The sequence below is a fragment of the Crocodylus siamensis genome, chromosome 4 (genome assembly GCF_052110815.1).
Source record: "Crocodylus siamensis isolate JL-2025a chromosome 4, ASM5211081v1, whole genome shotgun sequence".
Lineage (NCBI taxonomy): Eukaryota > Metazoa > Chordata > Crocodylia > Crocodylidae > Crocodylus > Crocodylus siamensis.
The window spans coordinates 92,630,439-92,657,438 of NC_143398.1; the positions used below are offsets into that span (position 1 = coordinate 92,630,439).

General features: G+C 47.7%; 1 long non-coding RNA gene and 1 other non-coding gene across 2 annotated transcripts; both read right to left on the bottom strand.

Annotated features, from left to right (window-relative positions):
* Positions 1–2,276: 2,276 nt before the first annotated feature.
* Positions 2,277–26,993, bottom strand: LOC149866067 (uncharacterized). The gene is made up of 3 exons (XR_016441575.1): positions 26,929–26,993; positions 26,715–26,833; positions 2,277–3,049 (listed from the first exon to the last, which is right to left on the bottom strand). It is a non-coding gene; the product is annotated as an uncharacterized LOC149866067 (long non-coding RNA).
* Positions 26,874–26,945, bottom strand: TRNAD-GUC (transfer RNA aspartic acid (anticodon GUC)). Its single transcript has one exon. It is a non-coding gene; the product is annotated as a tRNA-Asp (tRNA).
* Positions 26,994–27,000: the final 7 nt, after the last annotated feature.

The window sequence follows — 27,000 nt, forward strand, 5'->3', positions numbered from 1 at the left end:
GCCAGTTATCACGTCAGTGATAGGTGGGTAGGGGCACCTTAACTCTAGTCCTCACCTTTGGGTGGGTTAAATACCACCGGAAGCCACCTGAGCCCTGTGGGATGCAAGACCCCAAGAGACCCTGAGGAGGGAAATTGGGGGCCAGGCATGGCTGTGGCCACCTGACCCCTGTGTGGTGCAAGACCCTGTGGAAATGTAGTTGGGGCCAGGCACAGCTACAGCCACTGGGGAGTGAAGCCCTGTGGCCTCAAGTGAGGGGGGAAGAAATTAGGACCCCAGTGAGGGGGTAGCCCCAAGTGAAGGGGGCTGTGTGGAGCCCTAAGTGAAGAGGGAGAAGAACCGGAGGGCTGAGGGCCCAGTACATATATATATATACATAATGTTACCCCGGAAGGTGCCATAGTATGCTTATACCCAGTCGGGTAATTGGCTGGCCACTACCTCCGTGAGGGTCACAGGAGAGGCCCAACAGATGGTACATCTGCCAGCCAAGGTATGGACTAGCTAAGCCTATGGCCAAAACAGGGCCAGCTCCAAGAGGGAGCAAGGCAGCACAAGTTGTTGATGCATGTGAGAGAGGGTGGAGTGTGTGAGGCCTGAGAGGTGGGTGGTATGAATGTGCGTGTGACTGAGGCCTGACAGCGTGGCCTAAGCTTGCTCTGGCAGTAGGCCAGGAGCACTCTAACATCCGGATGCCATTTGCGAGGCATGGGCTGCGGTGTAGGGGAGGTACGGAGCTGTAGATAGTGCCCCCTGGTATCGGGGCAGCAAATAGGTAGCCTCCTGCCTAATTAAAATCAATTAATTAATTAATTAAAAACAAGGCATGGCAAGAGAGACAGGTGGGTGGAGTGCCTAAAGGCAAGTGGGGCAACTAGCACTGTGGCTAGGCGGGGAGCCCCACTTTGTCACACAAGTAACTAGGAATAATGAGTGCAAATAAGTGGAGAGTAATTTAGGTTAGACCCTGGCAAGAAATTTTTTACAGTAAGGGTGGCCAGAGTCTGGAATGGACTTCCAAGAGAGGTGGTGCTATCACCTAACTTGGAGGTCTTCAAGAGGAGGCTTGACAGTCACCTGGCTGGGGTTGTCTGACCTCAGTCTTCTTTCCTGCCAGGGGCAGCAGGTTGGACATGACGATCCATTAGGTCTCCTTCCAACTCTATAATCTACGACACCCCTCCACAGTCTGTGGCAGCAATGGCCCTACTCTCCAACATCATGGTACTACTGGAGCATCATGTGAATCATATATAGGTGTTTGTACATCTAGCAATGCTAGTATTATATGGTACCCATGAAAGAACTAATGGCACCCTAGTTGACAATCACTGATCCAGCTGCCACAGAAGGCAACTGAACAAAAGCAGGGGCTCTTTTGCAAAAAAGGTTACAAGTTATTTGCTCCTGTTAGACGGCATCATAGCACAACATCAAGTTAACCAGACCAGAAAGTGTTCCACAATTTGAAAATATAAGGCAAGAGAAAACAGAGGAAATCCCTAATCAGGAGACCATTGTAAAGCAGCAAGTAAAACAAGAATCAAGGCAGTTTAATCCATGAGACTGTTTAACTGCTTCTATTAACTGTTGATGTGGAGCCTGATTCTGATGAGCCAGTGAAAATGCATATAATTCTTCTCTCACTTTCAAAGTAGGAGCTTATCAACAATGGTACTGTTGGCTGTGCTGAGCTCATAAAAATCCTTCTCTTGCAGTGCACTCTGTTGTTTGAAGCATGTATGTTAGAAATAGAGGAGTGGAAGGGATTCCTGGGTCATCAAGCTTGTCTTCTGTGGTTGCAGGAAATTAGGTAATGGACATTTTGTCCAAAAGGTCCAATAAAGTTATTTATTCCAGCCCCACCCAGATACCATAGCCACAAAATACTACATAACAACATTAGGATCTTTAATACAAAGAAAATCCTGAACCTCAAAAAAGTACAGTGTACCAAAGGAAGAGAATAGGACGGACAAGGGCACTACTAATGCCTTGAGCGATCTTGATTGGTTAGGGTGGTGGTATGTGAAATATATGTATAAACCCTAGCTCTATCCTCAGGTTATTTTTCCATCCTCCTTCATATTCCTTCTTGATTCCAATCAAGAAAGCCTTGAAGGGAGGAAGTTTGTCTAGAAGGACCCAAAAGGGAGTAGCTCCCTTCTATCCAGCACCTTTTCAATGATGTATGCTTCTGAATGGTTTATCTGGGATATCTATAAGTCAGAATTTGCCATCTTAATTGCATGTGTATGCAAAGAATGAAAGACACAAAATACTTGAATAACTTTACAAGACAATGGGCAGTTGCTTCTCTTGTGGACATAACAAGGCTATTTACTCCTGGATCATTGTTTTCTGCAAACCATGTTGCAAAATCTGCTACTGCCACCATCAGGACGTCAACATATAAAATGTCTTTCGGTACAGAATAGAAAGCAGTCATAAACAAGTAGTTTAATACATTCAAGAAAAAGCATGACCTAGGATATGATTGTTTTTAAATACACTAAATAATATGAATAGAATTCTTATGGAGAGGGAAATCTCTACTGCTAGGTACACATAAAGGTATCTAGGGAGATCTTGCACTAATTTGAGTGTAACAGATTATTTACTAATAATTATTTGCAGAGCCCATGTAGCATGTAAAGGGTCCAAACAAAACTTACATTGCAAGTTTTCATAAATGCAAATAAAAAGAACATCTAGCAATAATATTGCAACGATGTTAAAAATGAACATATGCTTAAATACAAATCATACAGTAAGATAAAAAAAGCCCTTTCTTTCTTGCATGGAGCAACAGGCCTTGCAAATTTTTAAGCAGCAGCTGTCTTGGCCTTTCCTTTTTGCAGGTGAAAATTTCTGCATGACCAATTACTGCTAGAAGTGTGTTTATCGGAGACGTAGGTGTGATCAGAGAACTGGGTATCCAGATGATGGCAGTTGACCCTTCCAATTATTTGTAGTCAGGAAGGAGCTCTTGAGGCTGGGCTAGAAAATGACTGAAGCAGGTACCCAGCGGGTGTAAAACAACTGACCTCTGTTGAAAAAATATTGAGGTAATCAGAGAATCTGATAGACTTTATACATTTTTCTACACATCTATAGGTTGTTTTCTTTCTTTGGCTAGGTACACTCTCTACATATGCTTGGCTGTGTTTTGTGTTTTGCTCCCACTTTCCCATCTCATGGTTTTATGTACTGTGGCTTAAATGCTGGATTAGTGATTTTCAACCTGAACGATTTAATATTGGAGACATTTCCTAGTACAACTAAAAGTCACTGTGAATAGCTCATTGTCCTGCTTCCACCTGTTTAAAACTATTCAGAATTTATTACATACCTGTTGTTACTCCTCTAAAATATTCTGTTCCCATTTCTATAGAATATAGTACAATATGGATTAAAACGCTGACATCCAAAATTGATAACAAAAATACCTTTTTATATCCACAGCTATCACTGCGACTGTTCAAAAGAGTTGCTTAGCTATAGTTGCCATGGCAAAGGAGGCCAAATTCAGAGCGGATACCTGGGAATGGCAAATGTATTTAGGCTACATGAATGGTATCTGAGTTCTCGTACTCTGTCCAGCCCATGATATCCGGGTTCTTATAATCTCAAACTGTCACAGATAATCTAATGATAGTACATAGCCAAACATACAATTTACCAAAACTCTTTTCTGAGGTCATTGGAACAGAAGGTGGCAATCCCTTTCATAAGGAAAAGGCAATGTCAGCCAGAATCACAACTACTCAGCTCCTTAAGGTAAAGGAGTTCTGGGAGCTGTAGTTCTACAGGATACAGCACTCAGCTGGTCAGGGGCTAGAGAACCACTGCATAAAATATTTTGTAGTAGTTTTGTTTTGTAAAACAAATTAAAAAACAAAACCGAGGGGTGTTAAATCATCTTTGGGTATCAGCTGACAGAGGGGTCCAAAATGGAAACTGGCCATCCTGGAACCAATTGGCAATGACTTCTTCAGAGCATAGCTAAGTTCTCCATGGGAAAGGGGTGGATGAGTGAGCCAGGGAGAAATCGGAGAAGGAACCAGTATTTCAATAATTATCTTTTGTCAGAGGGGACAAGTACAGTACAAGAGAGCCAGCTTCGATTGTTTATGACCTCAGTGTAGCAGGTTGGCTCTGTGACACCAAGTCTGATGCCCATCTCATCATAGGGCTGCCGGTCCAATCCATAGGGCTGCATGTCTAATCATAGTGAACCCCATTAACAGTCCCTGCTGGCCTCCCAGGTTCACTTCTGTTGCCTCAGTATTTTGAAGCCTGATTAGGCCTAACCAAACTTTGGCCCTCTCAGCCAATATCTTAGTCCCAAATTGTTTTGTCAGCCTCACCCCTCAATTCCAGGGCCTTGACAAGCCCAAGTAATCAGTCTCAGAGCATTTTGCTCAATCTTTATCAGCTTCAGTCTCGAGGCTTCTTGCCCCAACCAGTTTTTCCAGGGTTTCTCCCCCTAATCAGGTCCTCAAGGCTCCTTATGTTGAACCAGCATGATCAGACACGTCTTCCTCCAAGGGTTCTGATACAACAAGCAGCTCTTCTACCTGATGGGTTCCCCTACACAAGGCCTCAGCAACCTGATGGATTTCTGCCAGGACCTCCTCAAGACCTGGAGGTTGGTCTCCTACTCCAGGTCCGCAGATGTAGCTCTGCTGACCTCTTAGCCAAGCCCCTGCTGAAAAACTCATCACTGGTGGTGGCAGCAATGAAGGTTCCCTGGGTGCAACGGAGGATAGTTCTGGCCCACATTACTCGTATTGTGGACTTCCTGGACTTTTCCAAGCAGGAGTGGGCATATCCTTCTGCACTGGCCCAGTTCATGGAGCTCCCCACACTGTGCGCACCCTGCTGCTTACTCCAGAAGGTCAAAACCATCCTGCTGCACACTGCCCCTGCCCACATCCAAGAGGTCCTGCACAAAGGTAGGCTCTACCCACCCATATACCCCAGCCCTCCTGAGCTTGTTGTGGAGCCACTGCCTCTAGGACCCCATGCCACTACACACCACACCACCTCAGCAGGCTAGGGGATGTCAAGCTGATCTGCTTTTGCACAGCCCATTGCTGCAAGCTCTATGTGCTCATACTCCACGTGCTCCATCATCCTGCCCCCAGGCATATTCCACCCAGACACCAAGTGACAGGACATATTCAGTGAGGGTGAGTCCCTGGTGGACCAACCTGTATTCCAGCCTAATCCCATGTGCCACTTGGGATCTAGGTTGGCAGCTCCTACAGGAGCTGTCTCCACTGGTGCATACTGGCATGCTCCACTGACTCCTCCAACACCTGTCCTTTCTGTCTGCAGAGGCTGCAGCACCACCTCCTTTGGAGCCTCCTTCTGAGGTTCTGGCTACATTTCCCCCCAAGCACACTTTTTTTTTATGCACTCCCCATCTGTGGCCCCACCAAGTCCTGGGACCTCCTGGTCAGCTTCTTCTTGGCTCTGGCCAAACTATCAATCTACCAGACCAGGAAGGAGGCCCTGGTTTGGGGCAACCCAAGGCAACTGTGGGGTTGTTTTCCTTTCACTCATCTGTGTATGTCTGGGCAGAGTTTCACTGAGCAGCATGTACAGGCTCCTTGGATGTGTTCGAAGGGCAGTGAGCACTGGCCAGTTTTACCTACTTTATGTCCCCATACAGAACCCTCATTATTAACTTGTGACCTTCATTCCCATTCATTCCCATCCCTGTTTTCATGTGTTGTTCCTTATAATCTGCTGTACTTTGAGTGGCCTTTCAGGTTGACGGAGGCTTATAGTTCTCTTGGTAGACCTAGGCCACTGCCCTTTGCATTATAAATAGTTCTTCAGGGTTTACTTGCCCATCTTCAGTCCTCTCTGGGCTTCTTAGCATAGCCCCTAGGATCAGGTACCTGTCATCATCAGGGATTCTGGTTTTCTCTGATTTAACACCCCCCACCCCGCTCCAATTTTCTGTTTAAAAAAGGGAACTCCAAATCCACATTTTCCACGATTAAAATGAAACATCACTCTCTATATCTATATATTAGTGGTGTTTCATTTAAATCACAGAAAATGTGGATTTGGGGTTACTTTTTTTTTAACTATTGGGGATTTTTTTTTAAAATCAAAGAAAACCAGGATCCCTGGTCATCAGCTACCAGGTTTCCCTGGAGTCAGAATCAGGCCACACCTTGGAAAACCAGGAAACTCAGGCAGGGGCTCCTGGGGCTTCAGACAATAGTGTTACAGGCAGAGTTGGCACCTGGGGCAAACCCTGCCAGGGAGGGGAGAAAGGGGGCACAAGAACTCCAAGAACAAGAATGGATGGGGCAGGGGCAGCAGTCTTAGCCACGCCAGAAACTTCTACACAGTCCCAGCTCCCATGCATGCTCTACCCATCCTGGCTATTGCTGTTCAAGTGGCAACAGCCAGGGTCTGTTTTGGTATTCCTGGCATGGGTATGCTGCAGGGACATGGACTCTGCAGAGGCAGAAGGTGATTCTGATGCCCCTCCTAACTTCACACCTGGGGTGGCTGCCCCTGTCATCCATCCCTAGTTATGCTACTGTGTTCAGAGGCTCAATCCAGATTCCCTGGTGCATCTCTACAAGTGGGCAAAACTCCCCCATTTGCAATGACATGCCCTGAGTATTGTCTCTCAGGAGTAGGCCATGGGAGTGGCAGGGACCCAACTCTGTGGTACAACAGGCAATGTCTGTTTCACCAAAAGAAGAGAATAAGCTGTGCTGGGACACAGCTAATGAATGATATCCATTTATCACTTGAGACATACTCCAACATGGTTTCTGTTCATATCTGATTCAGGCAAACACATGAGCTCAGACCTGAGTGTCAGCTACTTAAACTGTGCAATAAAGGCAAACTCAGTACCCTGTAGTGAGGTGGTCATAAAGCAGGTATAAATGTTCCCTTGAGATACTCCTTGTGCAGAAAGCCTTGTCGCCAAACTAGTAGGATCCTGATTCTGGTGACTTTTGGGGTATCTCAAGGACAGGGTTGCAAAGAACTCCACCATGACTATTTTTCTCTCTTGGGGAGATTTAAATTCAGAGGTGGCCACCTTGCAGCACGAGCACTACAAGGTGGCATAGGTGGCCTCTGCATTTGGCATGTGGCAGATCAGGGAAGGTCTTCTTACCCTTATGCTCTCCAGCACTTGCCCCAACACACTGTCCTATGTTTGGGTCTATTTTCACATTCCCTATCTTCCTTTTCCTCTCTTCCCTATTTCAACTATCACTGAAACTGGGTTTCTTTCTATGAATACCAAAACTGAAATCCATGATGGAAATGTCCGGTATGCTAAATTCTGCATGTAGTCCACAAACATCGTATCAGATCAAATTAATAAATCTGAAAGTACACAGTTATATGGTAACAGCACCTCATCATCCTTCCATACATATACAATTCATGTAAAATATTTAGGAATTGCAATATTTGCTTCATATTGATATAATATTCCGCTTGCTACACTTTTCCTAATTGTGTTGTTTAAAAGTCTTTCATTATGTTCCTACCATTAGGTGTCACCAGTACATAACAAAGTTAGAAGCTCACTCGGTAGGGTTCTCAGTAAATTGTAAGCATAAATTAATGCTAGAGAAAATACAGTCTAATCCCATAATTGCAACTATTAAATTTTTAAGGTTTGTAGCAGTAATTTTTTGTACAGAAAAGATATACAAAAGCAGACTTGCATACAACAAGCTGAGCTACTAAGATAGTAGGGGCAGAGTTGGGTGAAACTAAACCATTCCAGTTCAGTGGTTTTGAAAAGCTTCTATATCAGTTTTGCTTTTGGTAGTTTGGTTTCAGTCTCCAAATTTTTGGCATTAGCCTCGGGTTCTGAAGCCCTTTTTATAGTCTGCTGATAGGAAATGTGAATTGTACCCTGTCAGCCCCTTCCTCACACACAATTACAGCATAAATCTTATAATATCAACATTGTGAAATTCAGTCTCAAAATATATAGCCCTATCCAGATGTAGTGAAGTCTTTCTGACCAATGATTCATGGTGCTGCAAACCAGACTTGGACTAAACATCTCTAGCTTTGTTCTCTGTTTCATGTGGAGTATTAATAATTGTAATCATAAACTCTAGTTTATTCTTGATCCATCCACATAATTCTAATTATCATTATTGCTTCTCCATGAAAGAGGACTGCCACCCATTGGTGCTAAATATCATAAGATCCAAACCACCAGGAAATGAGCATCATGTGCCAAGTAGCAATGAACTTGAAATACAAAATGTACTATAAAATTGGACTAGAACTTGAGGGAATATTATAAGTGTTCACTTAAGATGGATCTAGCTAGTGATCTTTAGTGCTGTTTTCACTATTAAAGCATGTCTGATCCAAAAAACCACCTTTAAAACATCTACATTTAGCAGTTTTGGTCTGTCTAACTTGGGTCCCCTTCCCAGCAGCAGTCCGTCAAAATCTATGATGTAGCAAACTCTTCCTCAAAGCTCCTTAGAGCGTCTTCAGGTAGCTGTGCAAAGCTACTGTTGCACAAAAGAAAAATGATTAATTTGGCATTGCCCTTCCACTAATATTTTCTTAGTAACCCAAGTGCTCAGACAAAAGGGGTGATGCATGTTACAACTTGCAACTAAAATAGTTACACTTAACAGCTAAATTAAATAATCTTCTAAGCTAATTGGAATGCTTTCTGTGACACTGTGTGACACGAAGCTAAAATGATTCTAATGTGGACATTTTAGCCTTAAAACACATCTAAATATGGTAGCAAATAAGTGATAAAAATAGATCAACAAGCAGTCTTCAATATGGACCTTGATCAATGGTGACAATTATTATAAATCTAAGAGAAAGCAAAGCACATACAGCATAGTACCTTTCTACCAGGTGTTTTCAAAATAGGAAAGAGAGGCATGCCTTTGGTAAGCCCTTATTAAACAATGGGACTCCTTTGTTAACTTTTGTTAATGCCCAGTTACAGTGAAAACCACAGTGATTTCCTGCTGTGGAAGGTCACCTCTTTCATTAATTATTTGTAGTATAGTAGCATTAGAGACCCAAGTAAGTTTATAACTGCACTCATGCCAAATGGTACATATAGGCATACCATGCATGTTCCCCTAAGACTGCAGTCAAACTAGACAACACAGACAGAGTGGGAGGAGGAGGAAAAGGAGTATTATTCCTGTTTAACAGAGGTGGAGGTGAGGCACAGAAAGTTGGTTGCTTAGGGTCATGTAGGGGAGTCTGAGGTACAGCTGGGACTTGAACAAAGATTTCATAGGCTGCTTGCAGATGTGAAAAAAAACCCAACAAAAAACCAACAAAAGCACTTTACCAGAAGAAGCAGCATGTTACTTCAACCTGGTTCTGCAGTGTCTGTATAGATCAGGTGCTTCAGCAGGGCTTTTTGTTTAAAGCCGATTCAATCAGCTTTAAAAGTGCCTGATCTATACAGATGCTGGGCAAGCTGGGTCCAGCTAAGGCACTACCTCTTCTGGGCATCAGTGGGACTCAGCATGGAAAAGCACTGAGTTTAAAGTACTTTTGGAAGTGGGGGGCGGTTCACATCTGCAAGCAGCCATAAATCACAATCAGTGCCTTGCAAGACTGCCAGCTCAACCCTGCCTGGAAGATGAGATCATATTTCTGGATTCCAAAAACACATCTGTGATAAAGCACTCCAGAGAAGACAAAATAACAGATAATTAGTAAGATGGCTAAGGGACATCTGAACCTCTATAAATGTACAACACACCTACAAATAGTTTTCTAGTTCAGGAAAAAAAATCATTCTAAAAGAATCTTTAATACCACTTCTGCTTTCCCATGGCTACCTCTGGGTAAACTTCCTTAGCAACTCCTTTGTCTTGGTTCGAAGGAAGCACTTTTTTTAAATAGCTCCTTAAGGCACAGACAGAAGTGCAGCTCCCCAGTCTAACATTTCACATAACGTGCTGAGTTAGTCCAATCCTCCCAACCCAACCCACATTAGCTCCCCTCCACCCCCTTGTGCTGTCTCAAGAAAAGAAGGGAAGGCAGGGAGGGGGATCCATTCTGGGGTTTCCCCAACCTACACTGGAGTGGGGGAGAGGGTGAATTGGAGCTCCCCCATCTCAGGTGGCCTCCAATCCACCCACTGAACAAGCTCCCTCCTCCCATTCTGAAAACAGTGCTGGGAGCAGGATTGGACTGTGGCAGCCCAGCTCTGCTCCTGGCACATGCAGACACAAGTTAATGAAGGTACTGTGCTTTGGAGTGCCTTCATCTGAACCCTCATGACTGTCACGGGATCAGGCCTGTGCACTTCTGTAAGGGCATGGGTGTACAGTGTTTCAGGGGTCTAATCGTGTGACAACTTGCTACTTGTGTCAGCACCCCATGTTTCCTCATATACCTCTGCCCTCATTCCTGATTATGGCTAGGTACAGACAATCAAAAAGCCTGAGGCAGAATTGACCGAAGTTACACAGTTTTCTGTAAGCAATGCAGTTTAGATCAGTAGCAAATAGAACACATATTTGGCCTTTAGTGGGGAAGAAGTGCAAATCTTAGACCAGGTTCCACCATTTTTAAACCAGTCTAGGTGTGTCGAATTTCTGTTCTGTTACAGGTATAGTCTGATTTCTGATCACTTACACTGGTAAAAGTAATGTCTGTGTAACCCAGGCAGTACTCCAAGATGTACCCCCTTTCCAATTGAAGGGATCAGAGCAGGTGCACAAGCGTTATGGGAGGTGTAGAGACCCTCCTCCCCTATAGAGCAGAGCCAGATCACCAATGGGGACTTCTTAACCATATACCTTTTAATGAGAGAACAGTAGTGGGAACATAATGGGTATAAACCAGTGGGGATAGGGGACACTAGAACACCCCGGGGGGGGGAGGGGGACGACAGGATTCAATAAAGGTTAGACACACACACACACAATCATAGACATATTCATCCAGTTGACAAAAAGACAAAATATAAAACACAAACAGCAGAACAAACAATACTGGTTGGCAAATATAAAAGGCACGAAATACAAAATGTCAATTAACAAGAAATATAGGGCCTAGGTACCTGGAGGGGGAAGAAAGAGGGAAAACACAATGACCCCTTTCCACTGCAACAAAAGATCTACCAAGTTACTTCACTCACCCCAATTTTTCCTAGCTGGGACTTGAACACTAATCTCCCTTGCGGTAGGCAAGTATGCTACCACACAGCCATCAGTACTCGTACCATGCTAAGCTGCTAGAGGACTTGGCCCAACATGAGCCCCAGCTCCCCATTGAGCTGCCTGGCTTCTGACTGGAGGAGCTGGAAGCAGAGTTGGGAACCTCTCAGGTTGCTGCTCAGATGCTTGCTGGAGCAGGGGGGCCCCTCCTGCTGGCTACAGACTCTCATAGGCGATCCTGGAGCCCAGAGGGGAGCCTCTCTTGCCACACGCTGCACTGGTGAGGGTCCAAGTGCTGCCTGCAGGTCCCACTCCTTCAGGTGCTTCTGGGACAACTGCTCCTACTCCGCTGGCCCACCTCTTGCCATCTCTTTGAAACTCCTTCCTTGTGGTCCCTTGCTGGTCTCCTCTGAGTCAGCCATGCTGCCCCTTTTATCCCCCTCCAGGTGACCCAAGGGGCCAATCAGGGGACATGGAGGGTGAATCTCTGGGGTCTGATTGGTGAGGAAAGGGAATCCCAAGCCCTCCAATCATCTTTTACCCCTTCAAAACCCCTGGGCCAAATCACTACCAGATAGCCTATCACATCCAGAGTTAGGCTCCGGAGAGGTGAGAGACGTGCGGGTGAAGCCCGCTGCCTGGTGCCGGGCCGGGTCAAGCCCCCGCCCAGGCCCCTACTTGGCCCAGCCCCCCAGGGAGTGACAAGAGAAAGACTGGGGTACTCACCAGTCCCCCTCCTGTAGGGCAGGGCCCCCCAAATCCCGGGCAGGGCCCCCCTGGCCTGAGAAACCAGTGTTCCCTGATGGCAGGCCCACTGTGCATGCACGCAGTTTAAAAGGGCCCGCCAAACGAGGGGGGGGGGGGGGGGAAAGCTCAGTTAGGCTCCGGAGCAGTGAGAGACGCGTGGGTGAAGCCCGCTGTGCCCCCGCTCCCCCGAAGCCCCCCAGACACCCCCTCAGCAGCTGCAGAGCCCCCGCCAACCCCCAGCACAGCCAGAGGTAAGCGGGCTCGTGGTGGCAAGGGGTTAACTCCTCGCTCCCTGGGAGGAGGCCGCTGCCTGGTGCTGGGCCGGGTCAAGCCCCCGCCCAGGCCCCTACTTGGCCCAGCCCCCCAGGGAGCCACGCGACCAGGCAGCGTAAACAGGCGCTCGAGTTCGCGTGGCAGAGGGCGTGGGAAGGCACGAGACCCTGCCTGCGACCCCCCCCAGAGTAGTCGTAGCCAGCCTACCAGAGACATGACACGGATGGGCACGCGCTGCACCCCAAGGGTCCCCTCAGGCTCTGCGGCCCCCCCATCGGGCACCTCAGAGATGGCCACCCAGGCGGAGCCCATGGTTCCGGGCTCCACGCAGACGGAGCCCCTGGCTGGGGGCTGCCTGTCCCTTTTTCAGGCTCTGGGGCCCGGGAGCATGGCCACCTCCCCTTGCGGGGTCTGCTCCCTACTGGGGTCTCTGGCGCGCCAGCTGGAGGAGCTCCAGGCCACAGTCCAGAGACTGCGTGCCATCAGGGACTGCGAGCAGCAGATAGACTCCTACTGCCAGGCCCTTCTCCCCCGGGAGCCGCAGGGTAGAGCACGGTCTCCCTCCATGACTAAGGAGGACTCTGGGACCTCCCACTCTGCCCAGTCAGGGGCATGGACCAAGGTGGTCAAGGGCCTGAAGGCCCGCCACACCAAGGCCCCTCCCTCGCCGGAGCTTAGCAACAGGTTCGCACCTCTTGCAGCCCCAGCAGAGCCTGCTCAGTTGCCAGCTCCCGCAGGCAACCCAGGCTCAACCGCAGCTACTGGCCCCGCTCTCCCCAGGTCAAAGCGAAAGGTGTTTGTTGTGGGAGACTCCATCCTGCGGGGCACTGAGGGGCAATCTACCGCCCCGACCCCTTAGCCCGGGAAGTCTGCTGCTTCCCGGGGGCCCACATCTGAGACATTGCGGAGAGGATCCCGCAGCTCCTCCAGCCCACAGACCACTACCCCATGCTCCTTATTCACGTGGGCACCAATGACACAACTCGGAGCACCCCCAGCCAGGTCATGAGGCGCTACAGGGAGTTGGGAGCGGGGCTTAGGGGTCTGGGAGCTCAGGTGGTGTTTTTGTCGATCCTCCCAGTCTCAGGCTATGGCCTGAGGAGGGAGAGGAGGATCCACGCAGTGAACCAAAGACTGCGGAGCTGGTGTCATCGGGAAGGCTTTGGCTTCCGTGACCACAGCCCGCTCTTTGGCGAGAGAGGCAGCGAGCTGCTGGGAAGAGCTGGCCTCCACCTCTCTCCCCTGGGGAGGAGGCTCTTCTCAGCTAGGCTGGCTGACCTGCTCCACCGGGCTTTAAACTAAGCCCGCTGGGGGATGGGGGGACTACTGCCACTGCTGGCCCGCTGAGCAACCCTTGCAAAGCCAGCAGACCAAGGCACTTAAGGGAGCCCACCCCTGCCCCAGCCCTGGCACAATCTGTGGGCAAGGCAAGAGCCCCTAAGGGCACACTTGCCTGCCTGTACACTAATGCCAGGAGCCTGGGTAACAAGCAGGAGGAGCTTGTCCTCCTGCTCAGTGCAAAGAATTATGACGTCATCGGGATAACGGAGACCTGGTGGGACTCCACCCATGACTGGACCACGGGTATAGAGGGCTATACCCTGTACAGGAGGGATCGTGTTGACAAAAGGGGCGGGGGTGTAGCTCTCTATGTGAAGGAAAGCTACATGTCCCTGCAAGCTGATGTTGCCGACCGGCATGGACAGCTAGAGACCCTCTGGGTAAAAATTCGTGGGAAAAACGGCACAGGGGACACAACGGTGGGAGTCTACTACAGACCTCCCACTCAAAGTCCTGAGCTTGACCAGGAGTTTGCCCGGGAACTGACTGAGGCCGCTTGCTCCAGGACCTTGGTTGTCATGGGTGACTTCAATTACCCGGACATCTCCTGGGAAGATCACTCAGCAAAATCCGAGCGGTCGCAAAGCTTTCTCTCGTGCGTGGACGACCTCTACCTGACTCAAGAAGTCTGTGGGCCAACGAGAGGCAAAGCGCTGCTCGACCTGGTACTGGCTACAGGGGACGACCTAATCGGCGACCAGTGATCGATGGGAAGCTGGGTGACAGTGACCATGAGCTGATCACCTTCACCATCCACTGTAAAGCTGGCAAGTCAGTCAGCAACACAGAAGTCCTTGACTTCAGAAAAGCCAACTTTGACAAGATCAAGAGGCTTGTCGGTCAGGCCCTCAGGGACCGTGACCCCAGGGAGATGGGAGTTCAAGAAGAGTGGTTGCTTCTCAAGGAAGCGATCCTCAGTGCACAAGCTAAATCTATTCCAACAGGGAGGAAAGGCAGCAAGAAGGCACAGCAGCCCTCCTGGCTCTCTAGGGACCTAGCGGACCTCCTGCGGCTAAAAAGGAAAGCCTACAAAGGATGGAGGACGGGATTCACCTCCAAGGAGGATTATTCTGCGCTGGTCCAGTCCTGCAGGGAGCAAACCAGGAAAGCCAAGGCTGTAACTGAACTCCAACTAGCTTCAAGCATCAAGGACAACAAAAAGTCCTTTTTTAGATATGTGGGGAGCCGGAGGAAAAGCAAGGGCAATGTTGCACCCCTGCTAAACCAGATGGGGCAACTGACAACTGACACCCAGGAAAAAGCCAACCTATTAAATAGGTACTTTGCGTCAGTCTTTCATCAGTCCCATGGGACGCCCATGTCTGCTATGGGACAGGGAGATCCGGGTGATGGGGATCCCCTACCCTCCATAAATGCTGACTTCGTGAAGGAACACCTTGAGAAGCTGGATACCTTCAAGTCAGCCGGCCCTGACAATCTGCACCCCAGGGTACTCAAGGAGCTGGCGAGCGTCATAGCCCAGCCCCTGGCACGGATCTTTGAAAACTCCTGGCGCTCTGGTGTAGTGCCCGAAGACTGGAAGAAGGCCAATGTGGTGTCGATCTTCAAGAAAGGGAGGAGAGTGGATCCGGCTAACTACAGGCCCATTAGCCTGACTTCTATCCTGGGGAAGATCTTAGAAAAGTTTATTAAGGAAGCCATCCTTGAGGGACTGGCCCAGGCTAACATCCTAAGGGATAGCCAGCACGGGTTTGTTGCGGGTAGGTCTTGTTTGACCAATCTCATTTCCTTCTATGACCAGGTGACCTATCACCTGGTCAAGGGAGAAGAGATTGATGTCATATATCTTGACTTTAAAAAAGCCTTTGATCTGGTATCCCACGATCACCTCTTGGCCAAACTGGCCAGTTGTGGCCTTGGCTCCACCACGATCTGCTGGCTGGGAAACTGGCTCCGTGGTCAGACCCAGAGGGTTGTAATTGATGGCAGTCACTCATCGTGGTGCCCTGTGACCAGTGGGGTCCCTCAAGGCTCTGTCCTTGGACCCATCCTGTTCAACTTCTTCATTAATGATGTGGACATTGGAGTCACAAGTGGACTGGCCAAGTTCGCTGATGACACCAAACTCTGGGGCAAAGCATCCACGCCAGAAGATAGGCGGGTGATCCAGGCTGACTTGGACAAGCTCAGCAAATGGGCGGACGAGAACCTCATGGTGTTTAACACCGAAAAATGCAAGGTTCTCCACCTTGGGAGGAAAAACCTGCAGCATCCTTATAGGCTCGGCAGTGCTACGTTGGTTAGCACTACAGAAGAAAGAGACTTGGGGGTCATCGTTGACCACAAGATGAACATGAGCCTCCAATGCGATGCTGCAGCTAGTAAGCGACCAAAACGCTGGCTTGCATCCATAGATGCTTCTCGAGCAAATCCTGGGACGTCATTCTCCCCTTGTACTCGGCCTTGGTGAGGCCGCAGCTGGAGTACTGCGTCCAGTTTTGGGCTCCACAATTCAAAAAGGATGTGGAGAAGCTTGAGAGAGTCCAGAGGAGAGCCATGTGCATGATCAGAGGTCAGGAAAACAGATCTTACGATGACAGGCTGAGAGCTATGGGACTCTTTAGCCTGGAAAAGCGCAGGCTCAGGGGTGATCTGATGGCCACCTATAAGTTTATCAGGGGTGACCACCAGGATCTGGGGGAAGGTTTGTTCACCAGAGCGCCCCAAGGGATGACGAGGTCGAACGGTCACAAACTCCTGCAAGACCATTTCAGGCTGGACATAAGGAAGAATTTCTTTACTGTCTGAGCCCCCAAGGTCTGGAACAGTCTGCCAGCGGAGGTGGTTCAAGCACCTACATTGAACACCTTCAAGAGTAAATTGGATGCTTATCTTTGCTGGGATCCTATGACCCCAGCTGACTTCCTGCCCTTTGGGCAAGGGGCTGGACTCGATGATCTCCCGAGGTCCCTTCCAGCCCTAATGTCTATGAAATCTATGAAATCTGTACTTTGCCTATGAGTGTGTGGAAGAGACCTGTGGCACAGCTCTCCATTTCTTTCGAAACTGGTTTTAACCAGCTCGGGTTATTTTAAGCTTATGATTTTACTACTCAGTTCTCTACAAGTTCCACACTGAAGAAACTGGTTAGCTGGAAGGGTGTTTCTTTAATCCACCATTTCTAAATGTAGGTGCGTGACAAAAACAGAGGAACTAGAAACTTGCTTAGCCAGAATATTTCAACATCATGCATTTGAAAGGGAGACCAAAGTGCTGAGGAAGCTAAATATGAAGGAATATACTTTTTGTTCAGAATTAAAAGAAGGGAAAAGAGTAATCCTGCATTGTATATTCTTCGGTGCAGGGACTACCTGCACAGTGCACAGTACAATGAGGTGTCGATCCATTTGGAACTTCTGGGCACACCTAGAGTATAGATAAAATATTCTGAGGGATAAAATGTTTTAAATAACTTGGAGGATAATGCTGAATAATACTATGATGGAATTGATTATGGCTTGAAAGTGGAAACTTTAAAAGTGATATGTTAATAGTTGATACAAAGGTTATTAGCCTATATCTTCAAATGAAAGTGTGATTGTGGGTACTTTGGTTTTCATGTGACCTAGTTGAATACAGTACAGGTATTTTTTTAAAGATTAGGCTGCTAAAGTGCTAAAAACTAAGGCATGTGAAAGCACTGATTACTTTTGAACACTTAGTTTGTGTAGGAGAGTGATTCTAAACCAGAGTGCCATGGTCCAAATCCTTTTAAGGGTGTCACACATTAGCACTGTTTGATGTGCACGTGATTCACAACAGAAACCTAGAAATTTCAAGTTGTATTCTACAGTGTCAAAACCAGTTTGACCTCCTGTGGTCTTTCTGAGTTTTGCAGCTGAAGAATGACTCCATTATTTTTCTATGGTCAAAAACTAAGTGAAAAATAAACTGGCATTGTCCAAGGGGTACCTTGAAGGTAAGGAGGAGGTCCTTGAGTCTAAAAACTTTGAGATCCACTGCCTATGCAAAAAATAAATCATCAGATTTGGGAAAAAAAGGCAAAACAATTCCTTCTCAAAACTAAAGAATGAAAGGAAACGTTTTTAACAGATTAAATTACATTTGAACAAATATTCAAGCAATAGTTCTATCTTACACTGTTATTTTGGGGATAGTGCTTAGATACAATATTTCCCCAGGTAACCAGATAAATAGGATACTCTGAAGAGAAATTCTAGCACTGCTTAAAAACATACATTCAAACATATTAATAAAATTACTAATGTCAAAATATGCTTCAACTCTAGTTATTTTAGGAAAATAAGTCGATAATTAGGCAGCTCACAAAGTCTAACGGGGTCTGACAGCAGTGCACTTACTTGGACATTAGGTAATGTTTATGTCAGGGCCATCAGAGAAAACATCATTTTACTCTAATTCCAAACTGGAATGGAGGGATGGGAGTCAGATTTGGAGAAGAGGTATACAACATACAACCCAAATATTTAAACTGCTGTTGGAATGTCCAATGTTTACTTTCAAGTATGTATTTTACTTGTGTGACAGGTTGGCTTCTCAGTCAGCTTTATGTACTCCCCATTAGTTTCATAGATCCAGTAGATCTACAACAGTTTATACCAGCTGAGAATCCAGCCCTGTGTTAGAAATTTTAACCAGAATAACTTATTTGCTTAGTATTGGAGTGGCAAAGGAGGCACATGTTGCTTCCAGGTGGCATATGACATTTCTGTAGTTATTAGTATTTCTGAAATAGGTCTGGCACCAAAATTGACCCTCAGGGTAAAACAGCTGACCAACGTAAGAACTGCCATTTACTGGATCAGACCATCTTGTCCAGTATCCTGCATCACACAAAAACAGAGAGTGGATACAGAAAGGGAGAGTGAACAGGGTATATATAGCCAGGGTTTTTCCTTGTTCCTCTCCTACTTGCAGCCTCCAGCATTTAAGGTCTTGGGAGTTCTGATTTAGAGGCTGTATCCTTAGCTCCTGTGTTCAATAGCTACTGATGCACCTTTCCTCCAATAACTTGTCCACTCCCTTGTTTGAATCTGGCTAAGCTATCAGCTTCCATAACATCTTGTGGCAATGAGTTCTACCCTTTAATTACCTGCTGCGTGAAAAAGAAATTCACAGATTCACAGATTCACACAGATTCACAGATACTAGGGTCGGAAGGGACCTCAATAGATCATCGAGTCCGACCCCCTGCATAAGCAGGAAAGAGTGCTGGGCCTACATTACCCCAGCTAGATACACATCTAACCTTCGCTTGAAGACCCCCAGGGTAGGGGAGAGCACCACCTCCCTTGGGAGCCCGTTCCAGACCTTGGCCACTCGAACTGTGAAGAAGTTCCTCCTAATATCCAATCTAAATCTGCTCTCTTCTAGCTTGTGGCCATTATTTCTTGTAACCCCCGGGGGGGCCTTGGTGAATAAATACTCACCAATTCCCTTCTGTGCCCCCCTGATGAACTTATAGGCAGCCACCAGGTCACCTCTCAACCTTCTCTTGCGGAGGCTGAAAAGGTCTAGTTTCTCTAGTCTCTCCTCGTAGGGCTTGGTCCTTTTGTTAGTTTTGTTCATTTTTCAACAAAACAAAAGGACCAAAGTTTTCAGAATGGGAGGGTGGAAGGGGAGCAGAGGGAGCCCATTCTAGGGATTCCCCAGCTGATGCTGTAGAGTGGGATGGGGTCAGTGAATTGGAGCCCCCTCCCCCCCCCGGAGGGACTCCAATATACCTACTCTACCCTCCAGAGGGGATTGAAAAAAAAACCCAGGCTGCACTCCTTCTACACCCTTTCCCCCACCCGCCCCATTCTGAAAGCAGCTCAAGACTGGCAAGCAAGTAGAAATTACAGAAAACACTCTATTTTGAAAATCTTCATCTGACCCCTCATGCAACGAGGATTCAGATTTTCACCTGATCAGCCATTTTTGAAACAGCCTGCAGCCATGCACTTGTGTTTGGTCATGGCTATAAATCACTTTCTGTGGCCAGACCAGGCAAAAATTGTCATTTCTGTCTACTTGATCTCTCTCTGTCTTTAGACCTTCCTTGATCTTGGTCTCTCTCAGCCCACTTTGTATTTCTGGATCCTCCAATCATATTCTCAGCCCTCCCTGGATTTTGAGCTTGTGGATCTCCAGATCCTTGCTGTAGGCCCTTGGACCCCCTGGTGGGCCCTGCTCTCATCCACTCTTGGACTGCTGACCCTCTGAGCAGGTTTAGCCTGCCCTTGCAGGGCTCTAGGCAAAACTTCTAGCAGAGTTTAATAACAAGCACCTGCCCTCTGGCAGGCACTCAAACCCCCTCTGGGCTTAACTTAAACCAGGGCCACCTGCCCATATAACCTTTCTCTCCCAGGTACCTTCCCTTGCTTTCCCAGCCTGTAGAGTTTCTTATTCAGCTCCACTGTCAGTTCACAAGTCCTGCTACTCTGTTGCAAGGAGCTCCTCACTTCACAGGCAAGACTGCTCAACCAGCTCAGACTCAGGTTGCATCTGTCCCTGCCACACACAGAAATCTGGCAAGCCTGCACAGCCACCCTGTCCCCTGGATGAGCCACCCATGGATCCATCCCACTCCGCACCCTGGCCCCATGCACTACCCTGGTCTGGGCAGCACCCCCAGCCCCTGTCCCACTCCCTCCCTCACCATGGGGGCCTCGATCTGCCTCCACTCCAACCTCCCATGTGCCCCCTCCCCCCATAGATTTACCTGCAGGGATCTGCATGTTGGGCGTGCACGTGCATGTGGCGCCCCCTGCGGTCCATTCCCAGCAGCCCCTTGCAGGCTGGAACACTGCCAGCCTGCAAGGAAAACCTGCCATCCCTGCATGATGCTGAGAATCTGGGACAAATTCTGCTCAAGACTGGGACTTGGGGTTCCCACTCTGGGACTGTCCCACCCAATTAGGGATGAGTGGTCACCCTAGGCATGCCCCAGTGCCCTGTTACAGGGTCATATGCAAATTTTCCAACCTGACTACTCACCCCTTTTGCCACCCCTTTTCTGAATATGTTAAACACCACTTGTTCCAACACAGATCCCTGGGGGACCCCGCTATTAACTTTTTTCCATCCTGAAAATTGACCATTTATACTCCTTTTTGTTTTCTATCCTTAAACCAAATTCTAATCCATGGAGTGGTCCTTCCCTGTAATCACATGACTTCCTAATTTCATTAAGAGTCTTTGATGGGGGACCTTGTCATATGCTTTTTGGAAGCCAAAATATAATATAACAAGCAGATCACCCTGATTTTCTTACTTAGTAACATGCTTAAACAGCTAGGATGTGAGACATGACCTGCTGGGGAGCAATAGGTATAGTTGTATCAAAGGGAAATCATGTTCATCCATGTGCTGAACAATTCTTTTTTTTAGTATTGTTTCTACCAGTTTTGCAGGAAAAGAAATTGGACTCATCAGCCTGTGGTTCCCTGGGTCCCCTTGAAAGCCATTGTAAAATATTGATGTCACACTGGCAACCTTTCAGTCCTCTGGTAATGAGGCCTTTTCTGATTTGTTACATAACTGCAGTTAGGAGTTTGTCAGTTTCCAAGCTGAGCTCCTTCAGGACCCTAGGATGAATGCCATCAGGTCCTGGTGGTTTGCTACTCTTTACTTTATCAATTTCCTTTACAACCTCATCTACTGAAACCTCAGCTTGGTCAGCTCCACTAACTTGTCCCTAGAGAGGAGTGGATTGGTGAGGAAATCTCCCTAACATCTTCCAGAGTAAAGAGAGATGCAAAGAATTCATTTAGTTGCTTGGAAGTGGTCCTGTCATCCTTTAGTGCTCCTTTTATACCCTGATCATCCAAAGGCCCAACTGATTCCTTGGCCGGTCTTTGGCAAATGTGTGGGGTTTTTTTTGCTAAGTTATCTTCATTGCAACTATCTTGTGAAACTAATAGTTGAGAAAGGCAGTTGTGGATACAGATGTTAAGTATGAGAGGTTGAAATTTATTAGCTTGATGACATGCTTCCTTTATTTATATGGTAAACAAGACAATAGTGTTAAAGTAGCCGATTTAGGCAACAACCCATATAAACCATCTCTACACATCCTGAGAAGGCAGAGGCGCTCCCATCTGCTCTAGTAGCCTTGATGTCTACCTATCAAGCAAGACATTTAGCATGAGTCCACGGAGCAAAATTTGGGTAGATTAGCTGATTTTTTTTCTAAGCTGTCAGTTTACTAGGGAGCTGCAAAAAAGTTAGTAATAAGCATGATATTGTCAGCATGTTTAATACCAGCACTTGTTAAAATACCTGACAGAATATAATGTCTGTTATAGCTCTAATCTTTAGCATAGCATAGTAGCCTATGTAACTGGTTTCAGTAATCTAATTGCATAAATGAATTATGCTATTAAATTAAAAATAGCTCTATGGACAATCTTTCTAATTTAGTAGTTTTAGAAAGTAGTTTTCCTTATTGTCTACAGCTCCAGAAATTCATGTGAGGGATGAACTCCCTGTTCCTGCAGGTGACCTGCAGCATCCCTCTTCACATCCAGAGAGGAAAAAGAGATTTGCTGATATGCTCGTTTTGCTGAGATATGCCCATCATGGAGTGGGGCCTGCAAGCGGCCGTGACCTCGCTAGCACCCCCTACCATGTCAATTAAGGTGGTCCAGCACCCTCTACTCGCCCGCCATGTCTTTGATCTTAAGTTCAGTTATGGGAGGCTGCCTACTTCCACCTTGACACCTCGCTGGTATTACCTCCATTCCACGTGGGGTGCCCCCAACCTTATGGGCAATGCGTGCCTCCTATCTCCCCTTCAGCACGCCCCAAGCCTCGCAGCTATTCCTGGACGTTGTTCTGCCCTTGCCTTCCAGTGCCCTTTCCGGCACCCCTTGGGCTCATCCTGCCCAGGTGCCCCTCTCTGGCACCCCCAGGCCTGTCACCCACCTGGCACCCCTGGGGCTTGTCACGCCCCAGCGCCCGCCTCCGAACCTCCTGGGCCTATCACGCCACTGGCCCCCTTTACTGGTGCCCCTGGGTTGGTCACGTGCCTGTCGCCCCTTTACCAGCGCCTCTGGGTCGGTTAAGCAACCTGAACCCTGTTACCGGCACCCCTGGGCAACTGCTGCAATCTACACCCCGCTACCGGCGCCTCTAGGCTTGCCGCACCCTGGCCTCGCCCCCACTGGGCCCGTCTTGCGGTTTTTTTTCCCCTGCTCCTCACCCTCTGGAGCCTCTCACCCCCCTCTAGGGCTGGGGCTACAACCCCCACACACCGAGCACCTCTCTGGCACTCGTCTCGCTGTGCCCACTGTGGCACTATGCACTGTGCCCCTTGTTGTTGGCACAAGGTGCCCAAGGGAGGCAACAATTGGGTTCATTGCCCGGCGTGCGTCGCGCCAATAAACACACTGGGGGGAGAAGTAGACAGAGTTTATTTGAGCTCAAGTAAAAAGCGCAGGGAGACAGTTTGGTCTCAAATCCTGCACGCCTAGCCCTGCAACAGTGTATATTTATATCCTGGTCATTTTCTGCAGTAGTTTTCCACTAGCTGGCCCCCCCCTTCTCTCTCTCTGAGTGGTGCTCTTGCATTTCACAGATAACAGTTTTTAGCGAGTTTCAGTTTGCTTGCTACTCATCCTGTTTTCCAGTATTACAGAAGATTACAAAAGTTCAAAGAAAGGGTTACAGAGGTTCGGGGGAGGGGGCGCCCTGGCTCACCTGGGCCTAGAGCAGAGGGGCTTCATCAACACTCAGTCTTCCATCCCTCTGAGTTACTTAGGGTTATGCCCAGTGACACCAACACCCTGCTGGGCACCAGGAACCCCCAAGCTACTGGGGAGCCCCTGTGAGGCCTCCTTGCACCCCTACAGCCTCACCCAGTCCTCCGGTGTAACAATAACAGAACATGAGCCAAGCAGCTGCAACATAAACAACAAGCCTACCAGCTCATAAGACAATCATAGGCCCCCGAGCTCACAAACCCAGCTCCACTCTATGCTGGCTCTCTCTTACCTCTGTCAGAGTTCTCTTTACCCCTGCATCATTGCAGCCGGTCAGAGTGGTCAGGCTGCAACCATTGACCAAGGCTGCTCAGCTCACCCACAGAGCCCCTGCCCCTGCCCCTGCCCCTGCCCCTGCCCCTGCCCCTGCCCCTGCCCCTGCCCCTGCCCCTGCCCCTGCCCCTGCCCCTGCCCCTGCCCCTGCCCCTGCCCCTGCCCCTGCCCCTGCCCCTGCCCCTGCCCCAGGGGAATTGCTACTGTGGCTCCGCCTGGGCAGTTTATAAAGGCCCGGCCCTGCCCCCTTCTGGTCACCTGACCTGTCTGGTTGCTGCGGCAACCAGCACCTGAGCTGCCCCTGGTGATTGGCAGCTCCTTAACCCTATATTAGTCACAGGACACCTCCTTGATCCTGTGACAATACCTACAGGAAAAGGCATTTCCAAACATGCTATGGGAGGGGCCAGCAACTTTTTACAAACTGGCTCCAGTCCAGTGTGGGCCAGTCAGCCAGCTTCAGTGGTGCTTTGATGGCTGGAAGGTTTTCCTCATGTCTGCATTGGGGCAGGTAACTGGGAGCTGCACCCATGTTACCAATGCTTTCCCCCACACCCCAGCTGTTGCATGGGCGCAGCTGCCAGCTAGTAATTGCATTTATGCTGCTGCTGCTTCTCCCAAGCCCCCACCCCTGCCTTACCCCAGATCAGCTGCCCGTCAGCCAGAAATTGCACCCAAACTGTAGCCATGGTGCAGTGGGGAAGGAAGCAGGGGTGGTGTGGTTGCAGTTTTTAAATACCACTCCCCAGTGCAGCGCCTGGCAGGCTGGAAGCTGTGCTGATGCCACAGCAGGCGGCTGGAAAAAGCAGTGGTGGTGTGGCTGGAGCTCCTAGCTACTTGGCCCTAGCACTGGCTCAGGCAAAGCCTCCAAAATCACCCCGCCTGCATTAGACCGGAGCCAGCAGGACAGGGAAAAGCAGCAGTCTTGAAGATCTATAGCTCCCAGCTGCCTGGCTCTGGTAAGCCCTCCAGCTCAGCAGGCCACACTGACCTGCAGGCTGTTATTTCATCAACTCCTGTGCTAGGCAGCTGCCTTCTGCCCACGGATTTGTGGGCCGTGGAGTTAAGAATTTTAATTTGAGCAGACCCCCTTGTAGAAACAAGGGCAGTGTGGGACCAGTAATACAGCATCTACTTTTGCTTTTTTTGCTGGTGGTTCCTTGGCTGAGGACCTGCCTTTTGTGGAGCTGGTCTAATTCAGGAGACAGAGGCTGAATTCTGTACCTTGCACTGAAAGTGTGCAGACATAGTAAAACCTCTGGTGGCAAAAGGCCATGTCTGCTGACTACTGTTCATAGAGACCAACCCTGATACTAGGGTAGAGTGCATGAGGATAAATTTCCCTCTTACAGCGTGACACAGCTAAGAAATGTTCTGCAACTTTACTGGGCCATTTCCTAACTCGAATGCTTATCTTTACATGTTATCTTAATGCCATTTCTTTGCACATTGAAGGCTGGAGTGTTAAATGCATTTTGTAGAGAAGGCCAGATTAGACTACAAAGTCTACAAAAGTAAAGCTACTTACTACCCTACATCCCCTGATCCCTCCATAAAAGGTTACAAGCAACTTATGAAAGAACCTTTTCTTGATTTCCTCATGCTCAAAATACCTGAATGTGTTTAGTTGAAAATTATGTCATGTTGAGGGAGAAAGCATGGAAAAATTCATTTAGAAAATGTTTCAGAAATGTATAAGTTAGTGAGAACAGGATGCTAGAGTTGAAACGGTTGTACAATGCACTGTTCACTAGTGTACAATCAGTGAGTACCCAGCAATGCCAGCTTGCTGCCATTTCTGAGCTTTCCCCTGCTTTCACTCAGGTCCTGTAGCCTGGTCTCCTAAGTATCTGTCTGGTCACCTACCTTTCCATGGCATCAATACATGAAGAATTTGTGCCTGTGACTAGGTGCACATTTAGCAGTGTGTTCCATGACTCACTTCAAGTCTATACTTAATGCCAGTGAAGGTTGTCAAATTACATAGCCAACTAAACTAAACATGTGGCAGGAACAATTTGGATTAGGCGTGGCTAGTTGCTAGTCACACTGATTAGTCCTTTTGCTCTTAGAATAAAAGCAATATGTTCCTATTAGTAAAGGTTTGGTTAACAGCCAGAAAAGTGTAAGTTCTGACTTCTCTAATTAAAGTTGAGGCCCAATTTCCATTCTAATGTTCCTTTTCTCAGTAGCTTGTAATTGTGTCTCAGATTTCTTTTGGGGTGAATTTTTCCATTCTTGGTTTCAGGCAAAAAATGAATGTTTTCGGAAAATTTAATTAAACCCTATTCAGCTGTTTGAGTTATGTAGATATGAAAATATTTCCCCCATATGTTCTCCCAGTTAACCGGCTGAGCTTGTAAAATCCTGCAGCTGCAAGATTAACTACCTTGTGCATGCATCCAGACTCATTCAGTGCTGAAGTCAGTGTTGAAGTCCAGACTCATTCAATGTCAAAGTCTGTAGCTCAAAAACACATGTGTACTGTAATAAACTTATTCTGCACACACTTAATCCTGCAGGTGCCAGTCTGTCCAATATTTTTAGGAAACGTATTAGGACACAGGTTTACAAATGCAGCCATTTTGAGGTCCTTCTATAAAATAAAATAAAATAGGTAGGAAATGGTTAGGGATGCAGCTAAAAGATGGCTGCAATGAAATTTTGCAGAAAAATCCCTATATGAGCACAGCATGGAACATGTTGACCATCAGGGATCCTGGTTTTCTTGGATTGAAAAAAAGCCTCAATTTTTGGTTAAAAAGTAACCCCAAATCCACATTTTCCTGTGATTTAAATAAAATGTATATATATATTAGTGGTATTTCATTTAAATCACAGAAAAATGTGGATTTGGGGTTACTTTTTAACCAGAAGTTGGGGTAATTATATATACACGTATGTGTATACATGTGTGTGTATATGGTTCACTTTCATTTCATTTTTCACTTGGAAAAATGTGGATTTTTTTTTAACCCAAAATTGGGGAGTTTTTAAATCAGAGAAAACCAGGATTGGTGTGGATCATAAAGGTGAATATCGTGGGGTGTGCTCTGCAGACTTAGCACAGCAGTTTATATAAGTAGAAACCTGTTTATTGTGGGGGGGGGTTGTAGGTTGGATATATATTCCAACGCACTGTGGTGGCAGTGACTACCTTGAATGCTGCTGCTCGTTTCCAGTTTTGTGTCTATGTGGAAGCCGGGGCTCCCTCAGCTGTCCGCCCTGGTGACTGAGGGCTCTGCGCGGCCGAGCAACAGCTGCCTTCCAGGTACTCTGGAGAGGACACAAGAAAAAAAGGAGAAAAATCAAGCGCCTCCCCGTCGGGGAATCGAACCCCGGTCTCCCGCGTGACAGGCGGGGATACTTACCACTATACTAACGAGGAGTGGCACAAACACATTTCTACTGCCAGCCCTTAAGAGGTCTACCAATCCACGGTG